Source organism: Passer domesticus, chromosome 19, assembly GCF_036417665.1.
Source record: "Passer domesticus isolate bPasDom1 chromosome 19, bPasDom1.hap1, whole genome shotgun sequence".
In the NCBI taxonomy this organism is placed as follows: domain Eukaryota; kingdom Metazoa; phylum Chordata; class Aves; order Passeriformes; family Passeridae; genus Passer; species Passer domesticus.
Window position 1 is genome coordinate 240,414 of NC_087492.1, and position 14,310 is coordinate 254,723.

At 46.1% G+C, this 14,310-nt stretch overlaps 1 long non-coding RNA gene across 1 annotated transcript in view; it reads left to right on the top strand.

The window, feature by feature from the left end:
* LOC135283671 (uncharacterized) overlaps positions 1 to 14,310 on the top strand; it is a 125,647-nt gene that overhangs the window by 83,912 nt on the left and 27,425 nt on the right. Inside the window, exons 5-7 of the long non-coding RNA XR_010349337.1 lie at positions 1,563 to 1,831; positions 3,549 to 4,388; positions 4,797 to 4,843. This is a non-coding gene — a long non-coding RNA (uncharacterized LOC135283671). The remainder of the gene's footprint in view (positions 1 to 1,562; positions 1,832 to 3,548; positions 4,389 to 4,796; positions 4,844 to 14,310) is intronic.

Genomic DNA, 14,310 nt, shown 5'->3' on the forward strand with positions numbered 1-14,310 from the left:
ATACCTGGCTAATTTGAAAGCTATTGTCTACACAAAACAAAGTCAAAAGACTCACCCCTGCCAGGTGCTTTCACAAAGAAAGAACATTTTGTTTCTTGCTCACAGTTCTTGGCAGTTTATCATGTTCCCTTACTTGTATCTTTAAGTGTCAACACCTTGATCAATTTTATTACACCTGCCTGAGGTCAGAATATTACTAATGGTGGCTCTCGTTGGTGTCTGGGGACAGTAATAAGTCATTTGTAATGACTGTAAGTGAAAACATCAAAATATTGGTAGAAGAATAATTGTAGTAGTGTGAAGCTATCATTGTTGAGGTGGCAATATTTGCCTTTATATCTTTTCCGACAGCTTCCCAGACCACACTGACCTTTCTGGTTTCTCCCAGGTTTAAGAGGTTTGGGTGCCTTTGGAAGTGCTATCCCAACGGGATGCCAAGGCAGAGGGGTGGGCACAGTCAGTGACCTGGCTCTGGGTGGCAGTGTCAGCTCCACTGTGTCACTGCTGCTTGAGCAGGAGGGAGGGGAGTGTCAGCCAGCACGTCTGTGAGGAACTGTCCTCAGCTCCTGCACAGCTCTGTCCTGGCGTGCCACTGCTGCTCCAGAGCCCTCTCATCCACGAGAGCCCAGCAGGGACTCTTCTCCTTGCAGCTTGCTGATAGAACAGGAAAACACCTTGGGAATTTTGTCTGGTCTGCCTGCCAGCTCTTCAAGGAAAACTGTGATCTCTCCAACCATGAAATAAAATCGAGCAAAATATCACTGAGCCATATGGACACCAAGCAGCATAACACCCCTGTGGAAAGTCCTCCCTGCTGTCTCTGGTGCTGATTATCAACGCAGCTTAGAGCAAAGCTGAGATTTTTAATGCCCCAAGCGTGATGCACTCCCCTGACCTTGGGAATTATTTTTATTGCTGTTTTGGCTGGCTCTGTCCTTGGCAGGTTGCTGGACTATAAGCAGATGCTACAGATATGGTGGAGACAGCTAATTTCAAAGGTACACAGAGTCCTTCCACAGCACATGGGAAACATGTCTGGAAATCTTCTTGTGGCATGGGTTAAATTTGGAACTGCAAACAGAACAGTAGAAATTCCTTCAGTCATCTGTTCTGACAGAAATTATACTAATGTCTGTATTTACATTGTTCTGTGGTATCCGTGCTCCTGCTGCCTGTGCTTCTCTGGGGATTTTTTCCCCAGCAGCAGTGGTGGACAGAGTGTTTTGGCCAGGGGAGCACACAGCTGGGCTGGGGCTGCTCAGCCTGGCACACTCCCTCCCTGCAGAAGCAAGCAATGCACTTTATTGAAGGTTGCTTTGCCTCCAGGCCCTCATGCTTCTTTATTTCCCCTTAAATGGATGTTTTCCCCAAAGACAGTCTTTTTAAAGCAGTTCAAACAGGTTTGCGATTACTTTTCATCACATTAGTCTTCTCTTCTAAAAATCTCAATCTCAACATCAAGTCCATTTCAAGAACTTAGGAAAGAGGTTTTTTCTACCTGTTCTATTTTTGTAAGATGAGCATTTTAACAAAGAGCTTTCCTCTCTCCTCTCTCCACTTAGAAAACCTCAGTGAATTGGTGGAAAAGAGGACCAGTCTGTGTGCTCTAATAACAAGATGTTCTTACCTCTCCCAATTCATGCTCTGGATACTTGCTGACAAATGACCTCATGTGAGAGAAGACTCAAATATTTTGGGTGAGGAAGACATTTAAATGCAGGAACTTCAGAGAAGTGCCTCACATGGAGCAAGTCTTTAACCTGTGCTTATGCCAAGTTGTATCCCAGACAACATTTAAGCAGGTTTTCTGAAATCAAGGCTCACAGAGCAGGTATGGCCCAGAGCTGTGTTAACACTTGGGTATCAGCCAGCCTGAGAAGTGGGATAATAAATTACATCCCAATGTTTTAAATCCTGAAACAATCTAAGAGTAAAACACATTACTGAATAGTTGTTACATTTGGGACTCTAGTGTGGCTGTTTATTTGCAGGTCCTACCGAACTGAGGTTCAGTGGTACCAGTGTTAATTAGAAATCAGTTTTGGCAATTGCTACAGAAGTGTTTCTCTTCCCATCCAGACATGGAATGAAATCAGCTCCATGTCACTCCAACAGCCCGTCTTGACAAAGTAATCACCATTCTCATGCAGAATATTCAAAGAATTCCCTGAAGTGCAATGTAAAGAAAAAGAAAACAAAATATAATTATGATTTGCTGTTGGACTTCTCACAGATTGGAAGTTGAGCTACCCTTCAAAGCCCTGTTTTTATGGGCAAGCCTTGCCCTCAGGAGGGTGCAGACACGGGCACAGTGCAGCTGCAAGACAGAGGCCACAACCCCTGGGTCAGGAGCTCATTGGGGGTTGCTGGCTGAAGGACACATCCCCTCTGGGTCCTCACCCTGTTTTCTGGAACTTGTTACATGGTTAATATTTGCAAAGCTTCTGATTTCATTGTTTAATGTAATTTCATTCAGTAAAGCTGCCTCATTGCATAAAGGTCTTGGTATTTAATATTTAATAGCATAAATCCCACGTGAGTCTCAGGCAGAGGATAAAAATTACATTTTAAATTAATGTACAGTCAATGCCTGCTGCTCTTTCTGCATTTAAAGGCCAATGACCATTTCAAGCCCAGCAGCATCTTTCAGGGGCAATGCCTGTGTTCTCTGCCAGAATGGCCAGTCCCCAGCACAGCACATGTAGCTTCCCCTGCACAGGTGCTGTCACTTGCCTCCAGCTGGGAGCCCTGTGCTCCTTGGCCATTTCAGGATGGACACCTGGGGTTCATCCTCACAATCCTGTGACACAGGACACGGGAGCAGTGCCCACAGCAGAGCCCCCCGCGTGGCCTCAGGTGTCTGTGGTGCTGACACCAGCACAGCCCTAGGGTTCAAACAACCTGTACCCACATCTGTGCAGGTCACCAGCAGGTCCTGAGCTCTGCAGGAAAGGGATTTGGGCCAGATTTTGCAAGGATTCAGGATGTAGAACATACCTGGAATTCCACATTTTGTTTTCGTGTTTGGTTATTTAGGCTGCTGCTTTTGCAGTGATAATTTCTTACTTTTTCTTTGATGACTTTTAGCATTTGATTTTTCCTTCTTCTGGGAGAAGATTTGAGATGGAAATCTGCACCTACATTTTTTGTTCTTGAGACACAGCAGCCAAAAACATGTTCAACTTGTCAGATGGTTTGTAAACCCACCCCACAACCAGCCATACACATTGTCCCTGCGATGTAATGTCCTATTGCCTCAGTGAAATTTATATATATATATATACATACATATATAACATTTCAGATTATGTAATGTCACCATCTGCTACTTTACATAAACAGTGTTCAGCTTCCACCTCTGCTGCTTTATGCAATTGTGTCCCCAGCCAAGCCACTGGGGTAGGGGATGGAGGAGGGAAGGTTCTGTTTGCTCTCCTCTGACTGAGCACCCCTCCCTCCACTAGGGCAGCCATGAACACCATGCATTGCAGCAATCACTGCCCATTTGCTTTCCACTTACTGTCCTTATTCTTCCATATGCAAACCAGGCAGCTTATGTTTGCTTTGATGGGCAAAGTTGCTGCAGGGTCAAGTGGAAAGAAGAGATTGGCAGGAAAGGAGCAAAGCCTCCTTAAATGAAAGTGTCTGCAATAATTAGCAAATGTTGCAAAAATGAGCTGATAAACAAGCAAAAGGTAAGAAGGGAAAGGTAAGCTTCAGGGCAATTAATTAAGATGGTAAATGAAAAGAGACCCAAAATTTTTGCAGGAATTGAATTTAACAGATGGGAGGGTATACTGGGAGCATGGTATTTGTTCAAGCAGTGAGAAAAAGCTGGAAATACAGGGATGCAGAACCATTTTAAAAGGAACTAGTTTGTTTTCCAGGAATAAGCCTCAAGGAAAGCAAGAAAACATTTAATTTCTTTGCCCACATTTGTATTTTTGCTGTTTATGAAGTCCAAAGAAATGGAAGTTCCTTTGCAAAACTGGAGAACCCACATCCAGCTCTGCTCTTCAAGTGCAAGCACCCAACCAGTGTTTCAATTAACCTGCAGTGAAGCAGACCTGAACAGATGGGTTTGGGATGTAGCCTGTATCCTGCTGTGGAGCTGAGCCTCACTGCCTGTGCACCCTCTGGGGGTCCCTTCCCACCCCCTCAGCCCCAGCAGGAGCCAAGGGCTGCTGCCTGACCTCCCTGTGTCCCACAGAAACGTGAGAAGCCCAGCTCTGGAATGGGCTCAGTCATCCTGCACAGCTGGCAGTCAGTGGCTCAGGGGAGGGGAGGGATCAGTGGGTGCATAAATGCAGGGAGGGGACTCCCCCTCTTCCTTTGTCCCTGACTGCCCTGAAGTTCTGGAGCAGGCTGAGACTGCACAAGAGATTTGGGTAACTGGATCTGGCTGGTGGAGGGGGGGCCATCATCATACTAAAGATCTTCTGAGCATCCTAAAAGACTCAGCTCTACACTCCAGAGTTTTCTTGCTCATAACCCTGGGGGAAGTCATACTTTAATGACCACATCATCACCCCAGTTTGTTTCTTCCATGACTGAAGCATGCTTGACTCTTTGGGGTGGGCAGCTTTTACAGTTAGTGTTAAGGGATTGGGATTGCTCCTTAGAGGCAGGGCTGCATTCTGTATTTCAGTTTTTGGTGGGTTTATTTCTGATGAAGAGCAGGGGAGTGATGTATGTTATGAGGAAGTGATCAATTACCAGGCATGTCTGGGGCACTGAGGATTTCATCACATCAGGATGATGGTGATTGATTTTTTTTTTCTTTTTTTTTTTTTCAGGTCTGCAGCAGAGCAGCAATCTCTGGATGCCTGATTGCGGCTGACAGGTGAGTTGTGGAACCAGCTCACCAGTGACTGTGACAGGCCTACCTATCTCGTGTCCCCACTTCTTTTCAGAGTGTAATGGCTTGATGAAGACATGCTGTCAGGGTGATAGAGATCCAGAGATTATTAAATGAGGACACCTTCGACTTGCTGAATTACTTTAATCTTGCAGGAGTCTCTATTAGCTCCTATTGCCCCCCTTTGTAGGGGTTAGAGAAAAAAGCAAAGGGGATGGGCTGCAAAACTGCAGCAGTGTTTGTTCTCCGGAAAAGCAGAGCCCAGGAGGAAAAGTGGGAATTGCACCTGGCTTTGCCTGCCTTGCTGGCACCGTGCTGAGCAGAGGATTGATTTAATTTATCCCAGCAGGTGTTGGGTGCAGAGGGCTGTTATTGGCTTTGGGGGGTTGTGAAGCACAGCACATTTGGTGTCTTGCCCCTTGCTGATCCTGGAAAGGATGGAGAAATTATTCTGTGTTAGGCTGCTCTTGGCTGTACCTGGTTGTGTGGTCTCCATCCTGCTCCAAGGGAGGAGAGGGTTGTGCAATGGGGGCTGGAGTTTGTGTCCAAACCTTGAGTATCTGTTTCTCTGGAAATGAGGCTGCAGTTGCAATTTGTATAAAATCACTCTCTGCCAAAAGAAATGATGGAGCTGGTTTGAACTAATTCCAGAGTTGTTCTATTATTATTGCTTGACCATGTGACATGAAATCCTGTGTGCTCCATTTCTGGTCACCTGTAGCATGAAGAGGGAGAGAGGCAGGAAATAGTGAAAGGAGCCCAAATGAGGCAGGAAGGCCCAGAAAAGGGAATGAAGCCAAAGAGAAGGGGAAAGGTCTGTTGGTTGGATGTCATGCAAAAAGGGTGGCAGTCAGAGCTGTGGTTGGATTGTGGATGTCCAAGATATGGTTGTGCTCTACACTGAAAAATGTGCTGGGGGAGAGGAACTTCTCCTTGCCAGGTAGGACAGGCTGGACAGACTGATCACTCAGAAATGGTCCCAGCTCCAAGGCCTGTGAGTATTTTAGGGTAAATGCTTTCAGGTGAGTGAACTTCTCAGTGTGGGTTAAAAGTAGCAGCTGAGCAGAAAGAAATATTCTATGTGGTCTCATCTCCCTTTCTCTTCCTTAGTATCTATACAATTTCAAAAACCCTAAACAAAACAAAGAAACCAAGCTCAAAATAAAACAAAACAAACGAAGCATCTACTCACTACTGAATAACTTCTGACAAGATTGGAGTTAACAAAGCTGAATTTTTTTAAAGAAGATCTTAGCAATGAAATGAGCTGATTACCAGTAGGAAGAAACTTAGTTTATTATCTGATTTTTAAAAGCTTGAATAATTTTAGCCATTGGCTTTATCATCAGGCAAAATAATGATTTCAATTATTATCTTTAATAACTTTGTAGGAAATCTTTTAAGTTCTTTTCCATGAATCCTACTTCAAATGCACCTGCAGAGATAAAAGTAGCAAAGTTAACCCAATGAATAACTGATAAAGCAGAAATATCACTGCCTTGCCTGGGAACATCACGGCTCTGAGTTCATCCTGTGCATGTAATCAGGGCCTGTGCTCTCCCTGGCCTCTATTGGCGGCGAAGCTCTTTTATGATATTCTGTCATTTATGACAGCTCCTCCAGAGAGTTCATTAGGGTGAGCATTAATGTGGCTGAATCCAGGAAACTGCTTTTCCTGACATAATGCCAACATCTATTACAATGCTGTGCAGTGCAGGGGGGAGCTTTATGGTTGTTTAATGCGCGTGTGTGTGTTGCAAATGGCATCACTTTTAACTCTCTCCGTAAAGCAGTGTCTGTTTTCTGGATTGCCACCACTATAAATACATGTAATGGGGAGCCTGAGCAGCTGTTGTGTTCAGCAGTTGTCTGTGATGATTATGAATTCATGGTTGTGGTTCCCAGGACTAGAGAGCCACAATTAATCTATACTATGCTTCAGACCATCAACGTGAGTGCTGGTGTTTCCCCTGCTCTATTGGTATTTCTTAGAGTTCCTCATACATAAAATCTGTATTAGGAATTGAGGCAAAGGAAAGCAACAATGGCAAAGAAATAGCCAGTGGTTTTCCCTTCTTCCATCTATGTGCACACAGCTGTGTTGTGCAGGAGCAGCTGCTCAGAGCCTGAGGTTGGGTCACTTGTTTCCAGCTTAGCCATGGTGGAGTGTGGAGGGCAGGCAGGATGGATGGTGTGGACTCGCTGCTCCCTTGCAGTGCAGACCATGTGTGTGCTTGGTTTTAAAAGAAAAAGAAGAAAAAGCAAAACTAAAACCCCCAAGTCCACAGAAGAAAACAGCCTTTATGACAGCAGGAGAACCATGGGGCTGAGGCTTATCATCCTTGCATGCTTGGCTCAGATGGAGAACACTGTAGCTGTAAACTACCTCATACTTTTCCCACAGCCTTATTCTAATCTTCTTTCTGGGTGAATTCCCAGGTAAGAGAGCTGTGTCATTCCATTTTTAATTGTTTTCAGCTCGGTCTCCTGACTGCCAGTGCAGGGCTGGCAGGGCTGCCAGGACCTGCTGTAACGTGTCCTGTACAAGCATCTTATCTGGTCAGAGCTGCCGTGGGCACCTGCTGAGGGTGCTGCAGGGACACGGGCATTCATCTCAGCTGGAATGAGCCACGGCTGCCAGGGCCAGAGGATCCAGACTGGCTCCATCTCTGCTGCCTGCCCCATGGGCTGGGATGGACAGGTCTGAGTGGAGGTCTTGGCTAAAATGAAGGAGAATTACTTTGGGGAAGGAATTCAGGGCTGGTGAATTGCTGCACTCAGCATGAGATGAGCTTGGGAGTCCCAGTAGCCTTGTGGGAGGCAGGAAACCCCAGGGATGTCCATTTGAGGTTAAGTTCAGATCAAAGAAGCAGCACATCAGGAACTGCTGAAGGCTGCTGAGGAACTGGGGTCCTGATACTTGTGTGGGAGTAGCAGACCGAGCACAGCAAATCCCGTGGGATTGCCCAAGAGATGGGGCTGGGATGTGGGACTGGGAGAGAAAACATGGGGATCCTGCTGCAAGGTGTGAACCCAGAGCAGGATGGTTCCTGGCCAGTCCCAGGGAGCACACAGCTTGTGTGGACAACCCCTGCTTTGGAGGGGCTGTGGCTTCAAGGGACACAGAGCAGCTGGGAAGTGGGAATGGTGGCAGATGGGGAGGTGGAATCTCAAGGGAGCATGACAAAGTCCTGTGCCTGTTCCTGCCCCATGCCAGTGCCCAGCACCAAGGCAGCAGGAGCCAGTGTGGCCAGTGCTGCCAAGAACTGGGCTGAGGGCACAGCCTGGTGTGTCCCTGTGTTGGACTGGAAAGGAAAACCAAGCTTGGTTTTCTCACTGCCCCCTGCAACACTTCCAATTTCATCAAATGGATTTTATTTCTTCTTTCAAGTCTAATGATGTCAGGAAGAGGCAGCCAGGTTATAGCTCTATTTTTAATAATTAGGCAGATTGGTGCAGGACTGTGGAGAGGTTTCCAATAGCTAGTTATTTCTCTAAATGGTCTGGATTAGTATCCCATATAGCTGATGAATATACTGGAGTGACTGCATTGATTGATAGTAATTTCAGGATGTGACTGGGAATTCAATTATCTCTTAAAAATGATGAAACAAACAACTCAACCAGAGTTGGTTTTGTGGGGCTTCAGCAACCTTGACATTTTGCTTCATCCTGGAAGAAAACAACAAAATCCCCAGATTTACTGGGCTGTTAATATTTTAAATTATTTTGCTTTGCTGAAGAAAAATAATTTCTGTTCAGCTAAATCAGTGCTTCAGTCATTAGTATTTTACATGAAGATTGATATCTGCCCAGCACAGGGGTCTGGCTTGTGCCATCTTGTCTTCTCTGGTGGTTTGAGTGCTAACCCATAGCACAACTATCTTCAAAATAAGAAACACTTCAAAGCCAGCCCCAAATCTCCTGTCCAAAACAACCCGATCAGTTAATTGGTGAAATCCTCTTTCTCTGGTTGACTGTATTCATTCTGACAGGAGCCTCTCCTCCTTCCCTGGAGTGCTCTGGCAAGTGAGACTCTTGCAAATAAAGCAAAGGATCTGCTGAATGCACAGCCATGCATAATTTAGCAGTGCTGGAGCCTTCTGCGCATCTCATCACAAAATGGCATTCAGTAAGTGCTAACACAACTCCTTTGTGGATAGACATTTCTGTGAATTTCTTGTTTTTCAGTAAGATTTGGACATCAGACCCCTGCCAGGAATTAAAAATTGACCATCAGGAAGTACCATAGCAGGGCTAACACTTAACTGACACGTTTGTTCATGTGTGCCCACAGTCAAAATAAAGAAATGATTGTGCATTCTTGAGTGGGTTGGCTTCAGAGGATAGTATAAATAAATGATGGAAGACTACATTTTCCTGGAATTCACACTTTTCACCCATAAGTCATAAAAACAAATTTGATGCTAGAGAAAATAGCTGGAAGGGGAGTCAAGGACACCTCTTCCATTCTAAGGGTGTGGAGAGATAGTGTTTTATGTCTCTGGACCAGGTGTGTGAGAGGAAAGAGCTGTAACTCTTTAACTGAGGTGTATCTGTTCCCATCATGTAGATGTTTCATGCAGGGAGAAGGACCAAAGAAATAATTAAGACTAGTGTTGATATTTACTTGGACTAATAGAATGTTGTGTAACATCACCTGAATGAAAATCCAGTTTGTGATTAGTAGGTGGTTCATCCTGTTCTAACAGTGCACAATGATTAATTCTTTTTCATGCCACAAATAGTAATTAAAGAGAAATATTACATAGCTGCACCTGGTTTTCATTATACACTTGCAACAGTGTGAAAACCAAATCTTTTATTGATGAGAACAGCCATAAGTTTGAAAACTGAGTGAAGAGCATGAAAACCCCTCTGAGGCTCCCTAGAGACATGTGAAAAATCTGAAATTATTAAAACATATGGTGGCACATACTGATCACTGACAGCTCCTGCTGTGACTGTGAGCCCTCATTCCTCTTTGACTTCCAGCTTTTCTAAGGATTCTCAGCTTGCTTGGTTCTCCCCCTTCCCCTGGTAAATCTGCTGTGACAGGGAAGCCCTGCCCTGGTCAGTGTGACCCAGCTGATGGCCTGTCCTGCTGCAGGGACAGTTTGCTGCTCTCTGTTCAGCAGCATCCCCTAAGCCCCATCCCTGCTGGGTGATGGGCAGTCTAAAATCCCATTTACCTGCACAGCCCCTGAATCACAAGGCTTTATTCTACTGCAGTTTTAAAAACCATTGTTGTGTATCTGATATGAAAGGCGGGTGTTTACACCTGGTATTTGAGCTGCAGAGAGGGAGGGAGTGTATTTGTATATCTGGTTGATATATTTATGCTGTTTGCCAAGTCCCTGTGGGCAAGGACGTTCACCACCCCTCAGTGGCCATCATCTACTGCCATTCTCTCTTTATGTGTGCATATGTATTTACTGATATCGATTAATATTTATTTCTCATGAATAATACATCGCTGTGATTTTGTGTGTGCCACTGCAAACTGCAGGAACACACAGGGTAATGAATGTGGTGGTAAAGCTGCTCCATCCCTGAAGAGCTGCCCCAAGGCCCGGGGGCTGGCTCCTGCCCTCACATCAGCATCCCTGCCCACGAGTTCTGGGCTTCAGCACCGCCAAGCAGCCCCTGCTGGTGGCTGAGCCCTGCTGCTGCTGCCTGCTTTGGGAGGAAAAGCTCTTTCCTCTGCCCCAGCTAGAGCCAGCCAGGAGGGAATGTGGCAGCAGGTCCCTGTATGAGCTGCAGGTGCCCTGTGCCAGGCTCCAGGGCAGCAGGGATGGAGTTGTGTCACTGAGCTGGCTGCCGCCCTCCTGGTGCCGCTGGTGCCGTGCCCTGCTGGCACTTGGGGACAGAGAGCAGGGCTGGAGGCTCAGTGCTGGCAGCTGTGGCTTCTCTGAGGAACTGAGGTGTTCATGTCAGTACCTTTTTGCCCAGTAAAATGGGCAGATTCTCCCCAGACCTCACAGCCCCATTGTGCCAACCACAGCATGAATAAACAAGATAAAAGCCGAGCCCCTGGGCCCAGGTTCAGTCAGCTCTGACTGAGGGAAGGAGGGAAACACTGAGAGGTGAGCACATCAGCAGCTCCTCAGACAGGAAAACTAGGTTATTCCAAAGCAACAAACAGGAGAAACATGAAACAAATAAACAAAAGGAAAAGGAGATGGGATTTGGACAGAGGCTGGTTTATGGAATTCCAGCTGGACAGCAACACCAATTCTGGGAGCACTCTGCAGTGCATTTGGCACTGTCCCCCAGTGCTGGGATAGGGACCAGCCCCACTCTCCCCTGTGAGGAGCTATGTGTGCCCAGCTAGGAAATTCTGGAGAAAACTGGTTGTTCCCAATGGGCTTTCAGGGAGCCCATGTCCTTGTGCTCACAGAATCCTGAGTATCCCTGGGAGTCCTCATCTGACTGAATATTTGCCAGCAAACCCCAGTCAGTCAAATCCAGACCAGTCCTCTACCCTGGTGGTTGCTATTGCTGTGCAAACGTTGGTCTTTGTTGGAAAAGAAAAGGCTAATACCAGAATGGTTTGCTTTAGGAAAAAGCATCCCTGATAAATGGGACTGTTCTGCTTTGAGTAACACAGTGGTGCTGGGGTCACAGCTGGAGCCTCTCATCATAGCAGGGGGAAGGCGGACCTTGCTGTAGCATAGCAGCCTTACTGGCAGTTTCTTTTTTTCCTCCCCTTTCCTTTGGTGAGGATACAAAAGGATGGAGGGTTCTTTGCCAAAGCCAGGATGCTGAGCCCTGGGGAGTTCTGGTTTGGCCCGTGCCCTAATCCTACTGATCTGTTCTTCAGCGTGTGCTTTGATGATCAAAAGGCAGTTCAAATACCAAACAGCACTTTGCTACCCTGGGTCTCCAAATGCTTTCTAGAGGACAGGAACATGTGTGATGCTTACAGCATGGGTTCAGGGAGCTGGCTGGTGTGGGAAGTCACTGTGCACAGCTGAGGCAGGATGGGCACCGGGGGTATCTGTGCTGCAAATGCCTGAGAATGCCTTCTGCACAGCCAGGAATGGGTTTTACAACACACAGTGGCTCTTCCAGGCACAACCTGGCTATTGTTAGTGTGTAGTTATATGCAGGGGACCATATGTCCCTGCTTTTGGAAACTTGTGCAGTCCCTGTTCTTGGAAGCACCTATAAAGTCAATATGTTATTGACTGGTTTGTCACATGGATTTATCTGCCACCCCAATGGGCAGGGAGTTGCTTTTGCAATGATTTTTGGTGCTCCATCAAGGTTTGTAGCTGTGAATCAGTTTGTGTCAGAGTATCATCTTATACAGATGATTTTTAGCAGTGACTGTTTTCTGCAAAACAATTTCAATAAAATCCATCAGTTCCTCCCTCCTGGTACTGCTTTGGTCAGCCCCAGAGCTGGGCTAATGCCTCTGTTCCTGGCATTTCTGTGGGAATGCCACGGCCAGCACAGCTCAGGGTGGCCTCAGACAAGGATCTTGGTGGGGAGGGAGAAGCTCAGCAAGCCCAGGTTGCCTGCGGGTGTATGGGATCCCATCTCTGCTGTCCCTTTTTTGGACAGAGCACTTACCCCTTCCCACACCACCCAGGCTTTCTCCTGGTCATGGATGATGGAGCCTGGATTTCTACTTAGTTTAGTGCCCACTGGTTTTCTGGATTTGTCCTTGTACATTTATCTTATTTTTACACTTGTCCTTAGTGACCTGACCCAGTTTCTGCTCTCGTGTATTTACTCCCTGTGGCAAACCCCAGAGTCCACAAGACATCAAAGATGGTACAAATCCTCTTCCAAATTTGTTGTGATATGATTACCTGAAGGCAAATGGTAATTTCCTAACACTGCAAAAAATTGAGAAAAACCCTGTTTCAGATGGCAGCAGCCTCAGCTCTGCAGTAATTGGTGTCTTTGACCACTCTGCATAAGCTCCCAATGGTTTCTGCTCCCCTTGTTTTTCTGAGCCACTGGTTAATAGTCACAGCTTTGGCAGCCATGTCATGCTCCAGCTTTGTCCCTGCACCATGGCTGTGGAGAGCTGTTCTAGGAGGGCTGGCACAGAGCCCTGGGTGCCTTGCCCAGTGTGAGGGCTGGGTCCAGGGGGCAATGTTAAGAGTCAAACGAGTAAATTTTGCACCAGTGGGAGTCTCTTATGTATCTGATGTTATTTAGGAAAATATGCAGAGAGAGATTTTCTATCTTTAAATAGAGTTGCATATTTTATCTATCAAGGGAGCAAGTCTGGTGTGTCAGAATATGTAAATATGTTGAGTAGCTCTGAGGCTGGCAAAAGAGCCAATATTAAAAAAAAACAGATTTGATTCTCTGGCTGCTTCATATCCTCTGCTGTAGATGCCTACCTCCTCAGGAAGTAAAAGATATTGTTTAACACACTCTGAGCTGTCACAGCTAAGTTCAATACCTCCAGTGTCTAGTGCTCCTGAATGTAATTGGGATGCTGTACATTTTCCTAGTCATTACTTGGGAATGATGTCTACAAAGTCAAGCTGAAAATCAATTGGAAAGCTGACTTCTTGCAACTTCCATGGCTTCTTTTCTTTTCTTGAGAGTTGAAGTATTTTCCTGCAAGAAAATTGCATTGACTGAATCGCTATGCTTCCCTGTCATGTCTTGCTTTCTGGGTTTGTAGCTGCTCCATCTTATCAGAGTGGAGATTTCATTAGGGAACTTTTGAGAGTTTTTCTTTTAATTAAAGGAGGTATCATACTTCCTTGGTCAAACTACAGCTGCTAATTCCCAGCTGTCATTGTGGCATTTGTTTAATTAAGAACAAAATTATCTGCATGACTGGAGAACCACAAGACAGATTTTTGAACATTTGCAGGGTAGGAGCTGTTGCTGGGGTAAATCAGCTCCGTTCCAGGTCCATGGAAAAAAACCCAACCTTCTACTGACTGGGGACAGGTTGGAGTAGCAGGAGAGGGGAAGAACAATGCCACCTCTTCCTTGGCTCTGAGCTGACACTTAGGCAATGCTACCAGTGCAGATACAGATGCCTTCCCACAGACCTCTTCCTGTCCAAATGTGCCGTCCACCTTGCTCCTATTCCTCAAGACAAGACTTTTGAAGGAAGAAATCCCTACAAGACCCCAAACAAACCCCCAGAGGAGGATGGGTGGGTGCTTCTGGGGATGGGGGACAGCCTGGGAGATGGCCCAGGTGTCCCCTGCCTCTGGCAGCTCCTTGTGTTCACAGGATTCTGTGGGGCACAGGCAGGACTGGCAGGCTGAGCTGGATGAATCATGCTAAATGGGAAATTCCTAAGTGACTCGAGGTGATGATTTCTCATAACCCTTGGGTTTTTTTTCTTTTTACTGGATAGACAGAATGGAAAATTGACAGGTGCAAGCCACACTTTTTATCCTGCTCTGAGCAGGCTGGTGAATCCACATAGAGTTGATGTATTGAGTTTGCCCAGACCTTCATTC